Source organism: Pleurodeles waltl, chromosome 4_2 (assembly GCF_031143425.1).
Source record: "Pleurodeles waltl isolate 20211129_DDA chromosome 4_2, aPleWal1.hap1.20221129, whole genome shotgun sequence".
NCBI lineage: Eukaryota > Metazoa > Chordata > Amphibia > Caudata > Salamandridae > Pleurodeles > Pleurodeles waltl.
The window spans coordinates 127591461-127606967 of record NC_090443.1 but is presented as its reverse complement, the minus strand read 5'-3'; the positions used below and the strand labels follow the sequence as shown (position 1 = coordinate 127606967).

The window sequence follows — 15507 nt, the reverse complement described above, 5'->3', positions numbered from 1 at the left end:
AGCGCTTGAGTGTTTTCAAGAAAGCTGTGCAACTGCCAGGTCCCTTGGACATTTCCTGGCTTCCTGACCACAGCAGCAGTCCTTTTGCCCCTTCCATGGCTGTTGTTGGGGCACCTGTGGGAGTCCACAATATCAGCTGTACCCCCAGCCCAGAAGAATACCTGGCCCTTTTGTGGACAGGGTCACTGCTGCAATCCCCAAGCCGCTTTAGCGAGCCCCCACCCTAGTCAACCTGTTGGTGCCAGGATCCCTCACCACCTGCCTCCATGGAGCAGCATACTCTCTGACAAGCTAGTACTACAAATGATGCAGAGAGGGTTACACCCTTCAATTTCCTCCCTCAGAGAGTGTAAGCTCTGTTGGCCAAAAGAGCCATTAAGAGGGTGCTAGCACCAGAAGTAGGACATAGTTACTATTTCTTCTACTTTCTGGTGCCTTAAAAGGACAGAGGTGTTCGTCCTATCCTAGATCTTCACACTTTCAATGTCTTCTACAGTACGAGAAATTCATGATGCTTACCTTGGCTCAGGTCTCGTCCGCCCTGGATCCTGGAGACGGGGTGGTAATGTTGGACTTGCAGGACACTTATTTTGACCTCCCCGACCTGCAAGCCCACTGGTGTTACCTGTGGTTCCCATGGGGACACCTGCATTTTGAGGTTACTGTGCTCCTCTTTGGCCTCACCAATGCTTCCTGGGTGTTCACAAAAGTGGTAGCGGTGGTTGCAGCTCACCTTGAGAGGTCAGGGGTTCCAGTCTTCCCCTACCTCAACATCTGGCTGCTAAAGACTTGCTTTCCCCGGGCAGTTGTCACCCACCTCCAGATGACAGTGAACTCCTGCACTCGCTGGAGTTCACTATCAACATACCAAAGTAACACTTCACTCCTTCCCAGATGTTCCCTTTCATTCTGGATACAGTGAAGTTCCACAGCTTCTCTTTAGAGCAGAAAGTCCAGGGCATTTGAGCTATGATCCCGATGTTTCAACCTCTGTCCTGGATTTCAGTGAGCCTGACTCTGAGGCTGCTGTGTCTGTGACCTTCTGTATCCTGCTCGTTAAGCACACCTAATGGCACATGCGGGCTCTGCGGTGGGTAAAGCATCAGGGGAATCTTTCCGACCTGGCTCCGATTTCCACAGAGACTACAAAAGATCTACAGTGGTGGCTAGCCAACCACGATTGGCCGAGTGGCAGACCCCTCTCCCTTCTCCACCCGAAGCTGACAGTGGTGACAGATGCATCTCCTCTGGGATGGGGCAGCCACCTGGGAAAGGTGGAGATCTGACGAAGTCCCAGCTGTATATCAAATTTCTGGAGCTAAGTATGATTCACTTGGCATTGAAGCCTTCCTCCCATCCATCAAAGAAGGATTGGTTCAGGTATTCATATGCAACACCGCCATCAGATGATATTGCAATAAACAGGACATGGTGGAGTCATGGGCCATGTTCCAGGAGACCCTGTGCCTCTGGACCTGGTTGAAGTGACAGGACATCTTGCTGGCCTTGCAGTACCTTGCGGGATTTCTGAACACCAGGGCGGATGAGCTCAGCTGCCGATGCCTTGCAGATCATAAATGGCATCTACATCTGGAAGTGGGGCACGATCTATTCACTACTACCGAGAAGGGGCAATGTTGGCTCTTCTGCACATGAGAGTTTCAAAAGCAGTTCTAATTCTGAGACATGTTCAGTTTAGACTGAAACCCAAGACTCCAGTACACCTTCCGCTGATACCGCTCCTGCTAGGAGTTCACAAGAAGATCAGGACCGACTGGACCCAAGTGATCCTAGTGGCTCTGGACTGAGCAAGGAGAGTTTGGTGTCCCTCCTGAGCATGAACATCTGTCTTCCAAGCAGGCTGCTCTTTCAGGAGGACCTTCTGTCGCAGAAGCAGGGAGGGTTCCACACTCAAACCTACACATGCTCCACCTTCATGCTTGAAGATTGAGTAGCAACAGTTAAATGCCTTTGATCTGCCTCCAGAGATCTGTGATGTCTTTATGGCAGTCAGGTGTCCCTCATAAAGACTGTATACGCCTGCTGTTGGGGCAGATTTGTGGCTTAGTGCTCGTCATGCCAATTTGACCTCCTTTCAGCCCCCTTTTTGGAGGTCTTACTGTTTGTGTTGTCTTTATCCCGGCAATGCCTTGCCTTCAGCCCAGTTGTTTTTGTAGTGGTTATTGGATCAGCTCTCACTGTTTAAGTCACCTGTTGTGACTCATTTTCTTAAGGGCTTGCAACATTCATTCTCGCCTACCCTTTTATCATGCTCCTAAGGTACCCTAATTTTGGTCCTAACATTTTTCATAGACTTAACATTTGAGCCCCTGCATAGCTGTCCACTCAGACACTGAACCCTCAAGACAGCTTTTTTGGTAGCCATTACATCAGTTAGGTTGCTCAGCGAGCTTCAAATTCTATTAGTCAACCCTCCATACACCAGCTTCTACCTGGACAAACCGGTTCTACAGTTGAATGCCTCTTTTGTGCTGAAGGTGGTCACTCCCTTTCATATCAGTCAGAACATCATGCTGCCATTTTTCACTCCACCTCATCCTTCTAAACAGACGGACAGACTTCACCTCCTGGACCCTAGGAGAGTTTGTTCTTTGTACATTGATTGAATCAAAGAACAGCAAGTGGAATATCACCTCTTAATTGGTTTTACAGAAAAGGACCATCTCATGATGTCTTGTACTTTGTATTAAGATCTACTAACCATGAGCTCAAAAGAAGCCTCGTGAAGACTTGAGGACCCATTCCACCAGGGTCAAGGGTACTATTACTGCTTGTGTGTCCCTCCGTACATTCATAAGGCACTACTGCTTGAAAGTCAGGTTTGTCAAGAAGTGCATTTCACCCACTCAGTCCCTCAGGACCTTTTGGTTTAATCTAATTTGCAGACGCACCTTCCAGAAGGCTTTGCTTGGATATGTTTTCTAAGGTGAGGATTCTGTGATAGAACTTTCTATCAGAAGAACAAGTTACCTACCTTTGGTAATACAGTTTCTGGTAGAGACTAACCTCAGATTCCTCACAGACCCTCCCATCTTCCCTGCTCTGCAAACTTGGTTCGTCACCCTAAATATCCAGTTAGACACTATGGGGGTTATTCTAACTTTGGAGGAGTGTTAATCCGTCCCAAAAGTGACGGTAAAGTGACGGATATACCACCAGCCGTATTCCGAGTTCCATAGGATATAATGGACTCGTAATACGGCTGGTGGTAAATCCGTCACTTTTCCGTCACTTTTGGGACGGATTAACACCTCCTCCAAAGTTAGAATAACCCCCTATATACTGGTCAAGCATTGGCTTTCAAGTGGCTCTGCATTTTTGGTGCAGAAATAGTCACAAAATAAACTGATGTCATAGTGCCGAGGTGGTGCTTATATAGGCACTGTAACATGACTTCCAACTTGGATTGTGATAAATGCGCATAGGTACTGCTCAAGTTTTTCCAGATCCAGTCTGAAGTCTGGAGAATATTCTTGGGTGAGGCATCTGCAGTTAGGTAGAGTCTCTACCAGAAAATAGCTTTACCAAGGTAAGTAACTTGTTTGTCAGGTCTTCACAGCTTAGTGAGTCACTGTTGCTTTAATAGTATCAAGCAGGCAGAAAACAAAAGGTTTGGGGGTAGTAACTGGTTCATGGCATAAGGTAGAAGGTGGTTGAGTGGTATTTGTAATTGTATTTATTTAGCGCTTACTGCCCCTGACGAGGCGTCAAATCTGTACCACTGTTGTGGTTTGAGTACAGGTCTACAAAATGACTTACCCAGACATGGGGCTGTATGAAGTGTCAGTAGAGGTGCTATCTCCAATTTAAACTTGTGCCATAATTTGCCAGAACTCTGTGTTTTTTCTACCTTTGGATACCGCCAAAAGGTCCAACCAATTTGCATCATCCTGTCTTTTCTTACTAACCTCCAGAGCCTGTTTATAAAAATGCCTCGCCACTCGAATATCCGATAAATGACAATATTTAATAGCGGTGACCAAAGAGGATTTTGCCCTATGGCATTCACCACGGTGTAGATCTAATTGCTGTATAATTAGTGTTAGAATTGTAGCAGAGGTATTAATAGGGGTTAAGGGGATATAGATCATATTCTTAGTAAGAGTTAAGCGGAAGTGCATTGTGATCGCTGTTTAGTGTTGGACTGGTCTTAAAGTCCACAAAATAATGTCACAATTGTATGCCCAAAATGAAATAGTATATCCTACTCTAAATATCTTAGTGTCTGAGATAAAACGGTGACAATAGGTACGTAACTCATATGAAAAGGTAAGCAATGCTAATTGAACGGTGTGTAGTGGCCATAGGTTCAGTATATAAGATCTGAATATGATGTGCTTCATCTTCCTGGTCTATGACAGTATCCTGATAGTCCTTGGGCTGGCAGGTGACATTAAAATCTCCAGCCACCATAAGTGGGGGTCTAGCCTCCATATTTGACAAATGTGAGTCTAGAACCAATCGAGTTACAAATTCTTTATTTCTAGGTGAGGTGTGATTATAGATGTAAAGATTCACTACCAATCCATTGTTCACCCGTATGTTCAGCCCAATGATATCCCAGAAAGTAACTCAAGCTCTCTGAGGACACAATTTAAAGATATTTTTACTCGGATGAGTAGCCTGTCAGATGGCCAGCCAGCTTAAGATGGCAGTGCTTCGGAGTTATATGTTGTGAACCCCGGTCAATGGACTGGTTCAATTGGCCACATTTCCTGAAGTAGAACAATGTGGAATGAAGAAATAAAACTGCCCAGCAATGGATCATCCATTTTATGGCACAACCCTGCCCCATTCTAAGACAAAAGTTGTATTGGCTCTGAATTTACAGTGGGCAGGATTTTGCCTCTAGTTTGGGGCTGGATGCTGGCACCAGTTGCTGGCTTGGGGTCATGGTTTATTGGTGAAACGATGTTCTTGTAAGTGAGGAGATTACATCTGGGTGACAGAGTGCCTGGCAGAGGACATACCTGTTGAATTGGTTTAAGATAACATGCATGCAAGGATCATTGGGTTATGTAGTCAGTCAGGGGAGCTTAGTCCAGGAGCCGTGGAACATATTGGGGTACTTTAACCTGCTGACTCTGGCACCTTGTGCCAACATTAGCCCTCATAGGAACCTAAATTTGTGTGTGGATTAGATTACATTTGAACTGGAAGCTAGAATCTCTGCTTGCAGTCATACAAGCATCCTTCGCCATCAGGCGCTCTACTAGCTTAAGGTCTTGAAGTATCAGCTTGATACTGTCAGTCTGTTCAGAGGGCCAAAAGAGGTGCTGGCATACATAAGGTCAGAACAAATTAGAAAATACCAGTGCAGTAAATCAAGGCTATCCCTTTAATGGTCTCTCGGCATGGGGACATTGGACACATAAAGCATTCTCACTGCTGATGGATGCTGGGCTTCCGTCTGAATAACTGTGTCTATTGATTGCAGAATGAGCCCAATACTGATGGGGGGGCAACTCTATCTGATGGACCTATACTCGTCTCACTAGAAACTAAAGTCTATATGCAGATAGCATTATGGGCCAGGGAATAAACAACTTCCTATATGGTTTACTGGATTTCCAGGCCAACTTGAGTTTGTATGATCCATGTCATATGTTCTGCAGAAGGCAGTAGGGCCACTGGATGGCAGTAGTAGATGATCTGCCAAGGAGGTGTTGTTGGAGGACTTGTTAGGCAGCTTCCTGCTGTCTGGTTTAAGGCTAGGGGTAGTGTTTTTAGATAAAATTATGTTATTGTGGCCAAGGGAGCTGATATTTTGGTGAGGGCTCTTTACAGACTTTAAATAGTTTCTACCTCATTGACTCAATATATCAATTTCATGGAGGGTACAATTCTTGACTAAATGTCTCACCGTCTTGAACTCTTTCCTTGCCCCTATTGGGTGGGGGAGGAGTTGGGGGGGTTTGGCAGTCTTTCTTTTCCCCATGTTGGCCACCTAAGGAGATCCACGGTAATGCACACACTGAGAATATAAGTAGTAAAATTTGTGTAACACATATTAAGACGTAAGTATTAACATAAGAAACATACCTTGTTTTACCTTAAAAACAAAATTAAATTAATCAAAGCCCCACTCCCTGCTGGAGCGTATCGTCTCTTAAAATTCAATATGGGATAACTATGCAAGTAAATAGTATTAAAGAGTCACTTTAAAACACAAGGCCCTGGGGGGTGGGGGTCCCTGTGCTGACTCTTTCTGGCGAGCAAGTTTGGGCTCTTGACCCAAACTTTGGAATGGCACTGTCCATGCAGCAGAGATGCTTATAGCTCTTCCTCCAGCTTGTGGGCATGCTTTCTCTTTCTCCTTCCTTTGACAGTAGTTGATTCCGTGCCAAGTAGTACATGCATACAGTAGCATCCTTCCATCCTAATTCTTCAAGTGGATTATGTCATTTCTTTATCTGGAGTGTTTGTTTGAGTTTCGTCAGTAACAGGTGAATTAGGCACGAATCCAGATAAAACGCAGACCACCATATAGTGAGAATGGCCATATTTATCAGGACTGGCTGCAGTTGATTGAACATTCAGATACAAAAAATATACCTAAACCTCATCAATACAGCCTGACCAATCCACTCCCTTAAAGCTCTCCCAAAATGCCAAATAATCCCCAAGAAATCACTTGCATGCCACCCATCTCACAGCCATTCTTTCCCCATCCACTTCATCCAAACAAGACATGAAACTCTCAAATATTTCCCCAGCTTAACATTCTTCAACTCTCCCAAACTTGTAGCCCTCTCCCCCCCCCAGTGCCTTGAGGTGTGCCTCTTCCATAAGAGGTGGCTACACCAACTTGTGACTCGCTCCCCCCCCAACTACCGCCAATCAAGAAAACCCTGTTAACAGGTTTTACCACCCCCACCCCCATTCAAACACAAAATGCCTTATAATGAAATCCTCTGGAGTACTCAACACCATATCGTCTCGCACCACACCCTTGCAAGAAAATCCGATAGTCCTAGTAGTGTGCATTGCCAAACAATGTGTCGCGTAGGCTCTCATTATCCTAATGAGACTACTGGATTTGGGTGGCAGAATCACTTGCACTGTGGGGGACTTAGTCTGAACCCACAACAGGTGACACCTGTCGGTCTAATCTGGGTTTTGTTCCTGCTAACTAGCAGTGCCTCATTTCCACCCAAGAGCAGGGATGATTGGGCAACCGACCGCATGACACAATTGACTCTTCAGGGAAATCGTGGTCACCAAGATCTCATCCGTTTCTCTCAGTTACATTAGTCTCACTTATGCAAGGACAATCGGGGGCAGAATATAGTTCAATAAGGTTTTATTGAAGTAACTGCATATTAGATAATAAGGCATGTATTGCAATAACTAGGACGATGAAGCATGACAGGATTAAAATTGTGACAAGGAGAGTAAAACATAAAAATAACGCTACCATACTGTCACTAGAATCGTTAAAAATAGCTCTTACCTAGGCTATGTTAGAGCACAGCATGTTAATCTCTAATTCTGCCCTTTAGGTTCCCCTGGGAAGACATCATCCCTCATACCTGAGCAAGAGGCCTGTAGTCTACATAAGCAGCTGCAGCGAAGCACTCAGCAATCAGCATACAATCATGGTCAATTGGCTTGAATATCCCTCTCACGTACATGGGTCTAAGTAGTATTTTTATAATAAAACAGCTGATGTTCCAAGAACGGATATCCACGTAAGTGTGTGTGTGTTTCTGTGAACATTAGAGACAAAGCGTACCATGTTTGCTGGCAGCCTATCTTACTGCAGCCTTGAGAAAAGCACAGAGTGAAAGAAATGTCTTGTTTAAGAATGCAGTGCTGGCCTAGGCAAAGAACAGCTAGACAGAGAACATAAAACAAGACCACAAATGTGGCTATTGTTAAAATAATAAAACAAAGCTGAGTAAAATATGTCTAGGTTAAAGTGCACAGCGGCAGGTCTAGTTTGCTCAAATAACGTGTATGAAGCTATAGCTAAAATGGCTACACAACAAAAGTACTGTATCATCATCTTATTTAATGTTTTCATGCGATAACACTTTTATCCCTGAAGTTGAACAAGACACCCTCTTGGTCCTGTTTAACTTGTTCCTCACTTTATCCATGGCATGGTGTTTTAAGGCACTGCCCAAACCTGTCTGGGCCCAAATTCAGTCCAGACAATGCATGTTGCAGCCCAAATGTTCTTCAGCCTTACCAAGTTTTCTTTTATGGTCTTCAATATTGAGAGACCCTGACGCCTGTGCTAAGTCATTTTTGCCCAGATTAATTATTAACAGATCTGGACATCTTCTTTCAAGACACAGCTTCACCCTTAAAGGCAACAGCTACCCCTCACTGCATCCTGCTCTTACCAAACCCCAAAACCATGTCTGCTGCTTGGTAGTCTTGGGAGTAGCCACATGGACAGTTATCAATGAACTTTGCAGCATACCAAACCAACGAATAACCTATGGGCCCTGTACGCAACTCACAACAAAACATAAGCAACATCAATATATTGAAGTCATTCATTAGAACCCAAATGTTTGCAAACCCTTCCCTTTTATGGCACTCATATCTGGACCATCATCATCAAATCCTCTGAATAACTTAATTGTGGAGACCTAAGCTTGCAGCCTCATATGTTGCTCCAAACAGGAAAGAATGTGTACCATAACATTTCGCATTCTGACACAGATAAGTGAGTTATTTTCTTAACACTCCTAAAAGGTGAGCTATCATAACACTTGTGCCGTCAGCACGACAAAACACCTCATCATCGCAGCAGGACTGTACATTTATATACCTCCTCCAGTTCAGCAGTGGACAGGCAAAAACACCTCATCACCGCAGCAGGACTGTACATTTAAATACCTCCTCCAGTTCAGCAGTGGACAGGCAAAAACACCTCATCACCGCAGCAGGACTGTACATTTAAATACCTCCTCCAGTTCAGCAGTGGACAGGCACGGCCCGTCCTTTAGGGCGGAGGGGCCACGCCCCCCTCACCTTTTGCCCCTCATGAAGAGTGTCTGTCAGGCTGAGCAAAGGTCATTCTGAAAGACACTCTTCATGGTCAGGTCAGGCAGCCAGGAGCAGACATGCGCGATTTGCGCAGACTCCTGGCTGCCTGAGCTGAACTTTGCTGGGCTAAAGAGGTCACAGCTCCTATGGGCATGACCTCCTCGGCTCAGCAAAGGTGCCTTGAGCCCCTCCCCCGGGTGATGAGAAAAGCGTCACTCATTGACTTTGATCTGGGCGCTTCAGGTTTAAGCCCTGAAGCGCTGATGGCGAGTGTCAATCAGTGACACTTCGTCACAGGGTGGAGTCAGCAGTCTCACTGACCCCATCCCACTCTGTGACGAGGCTGGGGCTGCTGCCTTCCCAACCCTCCTGAGACCTCCAAGGCTGAAGGTAAGTGTGTGTGTGTGAGAGATCATTTTAAATGAATGTTTGGTGGGTGCGTGTATGTTTGAATGCTGATGAGTGTTGTTAATGCATGTGCGTCCGTGCATGTGTGTGTGTGAGAAAGTGTGAGTGTGCTTCCTGCCGGCCCCCTCCCTCCTAAAACTGCAGGCTGCCACTGGCAGTGGACAAGCTTTAGTCACTACGCCCAGCTTTATTACCACCTATCTATCCAGCCCCTTCTGGTCTGTTTTCGAATGGCAAAGCCATGTTTTTTAAGCAGAAACTTCCATAGCCACACAATCCTAGTGGACATCTAGTGAAACAATCAAGTACCTCATTTCATAGATTCGGCTGAAGACTCACAGAACGTGATTTCCTTTATTCAAGATCTGATATATATCATAAGTAGAAACAATATATTTAGAAGGCAGCCAACATGTGCTTTGAGGAACACTCCTCTTTCTCAAAACATGTAACACAAACAAAGAAATAACATCTCAGGCATTTCTTCACAAAATAACTTCTAGAAACTTTGAAATTACACCATAATTTATGTTGTACTGAAATAACCACTGCAACATGGACACTAAAAAGGTCACAATCATCCTACACATAGTAATAATTCCTTATTGGTAATGGTTTGAAAACATCATACAAGAACATTTTCAACTTAGGCATCAAAATACATATAAACATAAAAATATTAACAAGACCTAAAAGTCTCTTCTGCTAGGGAATTATATTGGAAGACACACAGGCTAGTGTAGAAGTTCCAAGGTATAAATCGCGTAACAATGAACATTTGAGCATATTATGATTCATTTCAGTTACACAATTCAGATTCTTCCACTGCCAACTATGAAGTTTTTACCTATATAAGCATTTCCATAGAAATGACAAGACCTGCACTCTATTTACATTAAATCAAATAAACACTTAAATATAATATTCAACTGGTGCTCAAGTTCAATTTACAAGTATGCAAAAAGTGATAGATGGAATGTTTGAATTACTCCCAGCCTCTGGTAATGACTGTGGGCTGCACCCCAGTCCATTGTTATGTTGTACAACATGCCATCTCAATTTGGACCCAGCTATATGCAAATAAGTCTTGATCCATCTCCAGTGGGATAAGCCCAGTCCGGACCTCCAAGCCAGGTCCTCCCTGAACAAGAACACAAGCAACCCAGGGCTGGTTTTGCCCCTGTTATGGGCTCATCAGCGGGGTATAGCTCGGTTCCAGTAACACAGTGAGCACAGGACCAACATCTGGGCATACCTGTCCCACATAGGGTGACATTCTAAAATATACAAAAAATGATGAATGGAACGCTTTAATTAGTCTCAGCCTCTGGTATTTACTCTTGGTCGCATCCCAGTTCATTGTTAGTTTGCCCATTGTTCCACCTCGATTTGGCCCAACTATATGCAAATCAGTCTTGATCTTTCTCCAGTGGGTATGCCCAGACATAGGCCCCTGGCTCACTGTGCCACTAAAACCGGGCTATACCTGGCTGAGGATCCCCAATCCAGACGAGTTGCTTGTGTGGCATGATAAATGGTGGAGCAAGCAAATTCTTAGGGACCACCCACAAAGGGAGACACTAACAAATCCGGCAATGGACAGAGAGGTTCGCAATTCTCCCCTCATGTGCTTCCTTCAACAGTTGGCCCCACACTACTGTTTGAAGCTCCTTCACTAATTTCAAATTATCTGGCCAAAGCAGCTGTCTAGGGCCTTGGGAATCTAATCTGAATCCAACACTGAAACCCCATTTTTGTTTGTTGGTTGCTGGAATATCAGGATAATATGCCGGCCAACTTAACATCCATTTACATTTAACAAGTTTAGGCACCCTTGTATGGAGGGTGAGCCATTTGCCCCCTAACTGGATACGATCTCCATTGTTTACGAACTGGCAACCCTCCGAAACATTGTGTGAGTGGGTGCTTCCTTGTACAGTCTGAACATTTTTGCTGATAGCAGTGAAGCTGGTGGAAACATAAGGGCTTATTTACAAGCCCTCGTGGGGCAGGGCAATGCAGCAAGTCTTGGTGTGCTGCCCTGCGCCACCAGGAAAGGCAGAAATGTGCCATATCTACAAGATAAAGCACATTTTTGCATCTCACTATGCAGTAATTTAAACGCATCAACAAATGATTCCTGTCAAATCTCATCTTGGTTATTATCCTATAAATATTCTTGCAATGGCATCATTATCCGCATGTAAGGTAGTATTTTGTCCCTTACAAACTTATTTTCTACATCCACGCAGTTGTAGTTTAGCAGCGATTAGATTAAGCATTAGCAGAAGACATCTTGTATTTAGTAACTATTGTGAACATTTCGCGGAATCCATTTTGTATTCATGGCAGCCATTTTCTTTGCCACATGCTGCCATGTGCTCACCATATGCTCTGACCTACCTTCTGTTAACTACTCTTGAAAATCTGCCTAGTGACAAGTTATATTTAGCATCTCCCACTTTAGCACATTCACAGTAAGGTCTGCAGCTGTTAGTCCTTGAAAACTGTTAGCCCCTCCTACCCGTCGACTGTGCATTTCCACATGACCTTACATGTATGCAAGTCTTGCTTCTATAATTGTACCACCTCCTTTTAGCCCCTGCGTGGGTATAAAAGGACCATGCTCTCTCAGTTCAGTGTGCTACTTCAAACATTACCGAAGGGTGCTGTTTGAACTGTAGTACCACCTCTCTTTCCCTCATCACCAGGTACCAAACTCATTTATCACACTACCCTCAATTCAGCCTTATTAAGCACCACTGTGGTCCATACGCTCTCCTCCTGAATAATCATGCCCATGCTGCCATCAAAATAGTGTTCCCGCTAACTAGTAGAATTATCATGCCCTTCTTCTAACATCCTGGCTCACTGTAATTCCAGGCCTTCCACCGCTACTGCTCCTCATGCCACTTTATTGTTCCTTATTTTCTGGCCAATACACAAGTTCTAGATCCCAACCCCTTCAATTATCTCTCCAGCCTCCATACTCTTTATAATGGGCTTCAAGTCCTGTTGGCCTGCATTACCCATCCTTATCTTTCCACTGCCCTCATATTTTCCTGAACTGATGTGGCGCTGGCACACCTGTCAAATACTGTCTAATTTAGGGCATTGCACATTAACTAGGGGGCACCCTAACTGCCTCATTTGGTCACTCATTATAGGTCCGCTTCAAACCCCCCACCTCTTGCATCCTTGCATGTGTTGTGATACTTCCAGTCTCTTGCTCCTCTTAGAAACTCACAAGCAGGCTTTGTCACCACATTTGGAGTACTTCAGTGCCACGGACACAGTCAGGGCTAGGGCCCCCAAAATGAGCCCTGATAAGATCTTCCAGCTTCCCTACCTCACATACAGGCTGCTTAGCTACCCCCAGCACTATGCCCTCTCTGCTTCTGTGTGAAGGGAAGCAACTGGCAACAACGGCTGCCACATCAGCTATCGCCTGATGCTTTAGGTGATCCATGCCCATTCAAGCCTGCCCGAGCATACCTGGCTTTACTAAGTCTTTCCTGCCTGCCATGCACAAAGTGCTCAAAGCCTCCTGTACTACATAACTTTCTGCTATAACAATACCCCCTACAGGCGGTAACTGGGAGTTTAAAATCCCAGCAAACCATCACCGGCAAAACACCCTTTCCTTCACTAACTGCCTATGGATCATGAGTCAGTCAAAAGAGGCTGAACTCCTGACCCCTCACCTATACATACTTGACCCGTCATCCCACCCTCCTGACTTTGCCCTAGCCTATCCACATCTGATTTTTGTGGCCAGTTCCACCCTCTCGAAATGGCCCAAGGAGATGGGCCCTCAGGCAGGCTCCCTTTTGATCTGGTGTTCTAGATAGCATAGGGTTAATGAAGATATGATGATATAGGATGGCATGGAAAATTAACTAGGTTTTGTATAGATGATCATGTTTACCATGCTGACCTTTGGACTTGTACCGAATAAACGTCAGCATAACCATATTTGCATGTTGGAGTTAGAATCTTTACACCAGGAGGGGGTAATTCTAAGCAGGAGATACAGTGGCTGTGAACGACCTTGAAGGAAAACTCTTGTTATCAAAAATAAATATTTTGAAGTGAGAGAGTTTATCTATTTAATCAATATATTTTTGTAAGTTTCTACCCAGCTCTTCCTAGAATCCAGCCCCGTCTGAAGTCAAACCCTATCTTGAGAACATCCAATACACCTCTTAAAATTCAGTCCTGGTGAACCCCTACAAACTTTTCCATGCCCATTCATGGGCCATCCGAACAAACGAGAAAGGAAAAGTCTAGAAGTTTCCCTCTCCATGCAGAAGTTTATTTATTCAAAAAATGCTGATTGCTTTTGGCCTGCTTTGAAAATAACACGTCGGGACGTGGCCACAATCCCAAGGTGATAATCCAAAACAAGTCCATTCCCTGCCATCTGAGTACATTATCAGCCTATGCCCTTGGTGGGGAAAAACACAAAGAATAAAAACATGTGCACATTGTACAATGTGGAAAACTACTTGCAGCTTATAACATAGCAGTGTCTAATGCTAAGATAAAGTCAATAGGCAGAATGAAGCTGGTGGTCACTAAAGTGACAGTGTACTCCTAGGCTAAGTGCAACGTGGAGTCAGTGGTCAAAACACATATATAATTACAGTGTCTCCGCTTATAAGGGCTCTGAGGGCCCTTGGAGGACTGGTACTATTAGGGACACAGACCTGGCTGCCGGTCCTGTGTGGAAGAGTGGGCACATCAGGGATAGCTGATGAGGGAGCTAATAAGGCTTGTGGGTCATGGAGGCATTTCCTCGGGTGGATGACAGCAGCCATCACAGAATGAATTTCCAGAAACCCAGCTCTGCTGAATAAGTGAGACTGCCTTAATCTACCAAAACCTAATTGCATTTCAGGAGCTTCTTGCTGCTAAGTAAAAATGAAAACCACCTTTTGTGCCAGAATGCTACTGTGGAAAGCATTTATAGCAAGGTCCCAATTGAGAGTAGGGTAGACAAACATAAGGGAGAGTGGGCCTTCAGGAGCTGAAATGGATTAGCGCAGGGTAAACTGGAGAAAACATTCAGTAGACAGGTGGAGATGGAGACTCAGTTGAGCACTTGAAAATATGCCATCCCGCCATTATCTGGTAGGAAAGAGAAGTGTAAATGCTGGACAATACAGTGTGAACTTCACACCTGAGAATACTTGAATCCCCCAACTAGGATAATGGGGAGACCATCGGTGAAATAATTGAGGAATTTCTGCAAACAGAAATAGGAGTGAAGGCACAAAACCTGTGGAAGATTGCTGGGCGATATGTTTTGCCAACAAGAGGAAACTGTTGAATTCTGGGACATTGAACCGGGGACTTCTAGATAAAAAGAGGAGGCCACACCTGTTGCTTTCCTAAAATGGAAAGAAACACGCACATTTTTCTTTAAGCAGGACCGCCCAACATAAATACTTAAAACTACTAATTGTAAAGAAAGAGCGGTTGGCATTTGAATGCAGTGCCTCGTTATGGTACCTGAGCGGACTTCGAGTTGAGAGCAATGGGGAAAAAGTTTGTCTTTACAGCCAACCAGGTGATGAGAGAGTTTTTGGAGGGCTAAAAGTCTGATACCATACACAAGCAGCAGATGGGGGAACAGAGGACACCTGACAGACGATGGGGGATAGTAACTGGAGGAACCAGCCTACATCCTGGGGAATGAGTTGAATGAATGTGTTCTATGAAACTTGAGATTGACAATGTTTTTTATCCCACTCCTTTTACCTTCCTTTTGTTTGTGAGTATATTAGGATTTATGTAGTGAGTTTGTTGTTCTATGCCAGATTGCCATGTTGGTAATCCATTTACAGGGCTGTGATATTTAAAGGAAAGAATATTAGTTAAGATGTTAGTTCAAATTGAGCAATGAAGCACTGTTACTGACAGTCTCTTGTCCATATACTCAATAAAAAGATTTAAATGTGAATGGTGGAGTACATTCTTTTCTGGATTTAGAACTTCTACAAATTTAATCATTTGTCATTAACACTCATCTCCAAGTGAGGCGATCAGCACAGATGTTTCCTTTGTGTGATC

General features: G+C 44.4%; 1 long non-coding RNA gene across 1 annotated transcript in view; it reads left to right on the top strand.

Annotated features, from left to right (window-relative positions):
* LOC138292374 (uncharacterized) overlaps window positions 1–7704 on the top strand; it is a 66869-nt gene extending 59165 nt beyond the window's left edge. Inside the window, exon 5 of the long non-coding RNA XR_011202665.1 lies at window positions 7524–7704. This is a non-coding gene — a long non-coding RNA (uncharacterized lncRNA). The remainder of the gene's footprint in view (window positions 1–7523) is intronic.
* Window positions 7705–15507: the final 7803 nt, after the last annotated feature.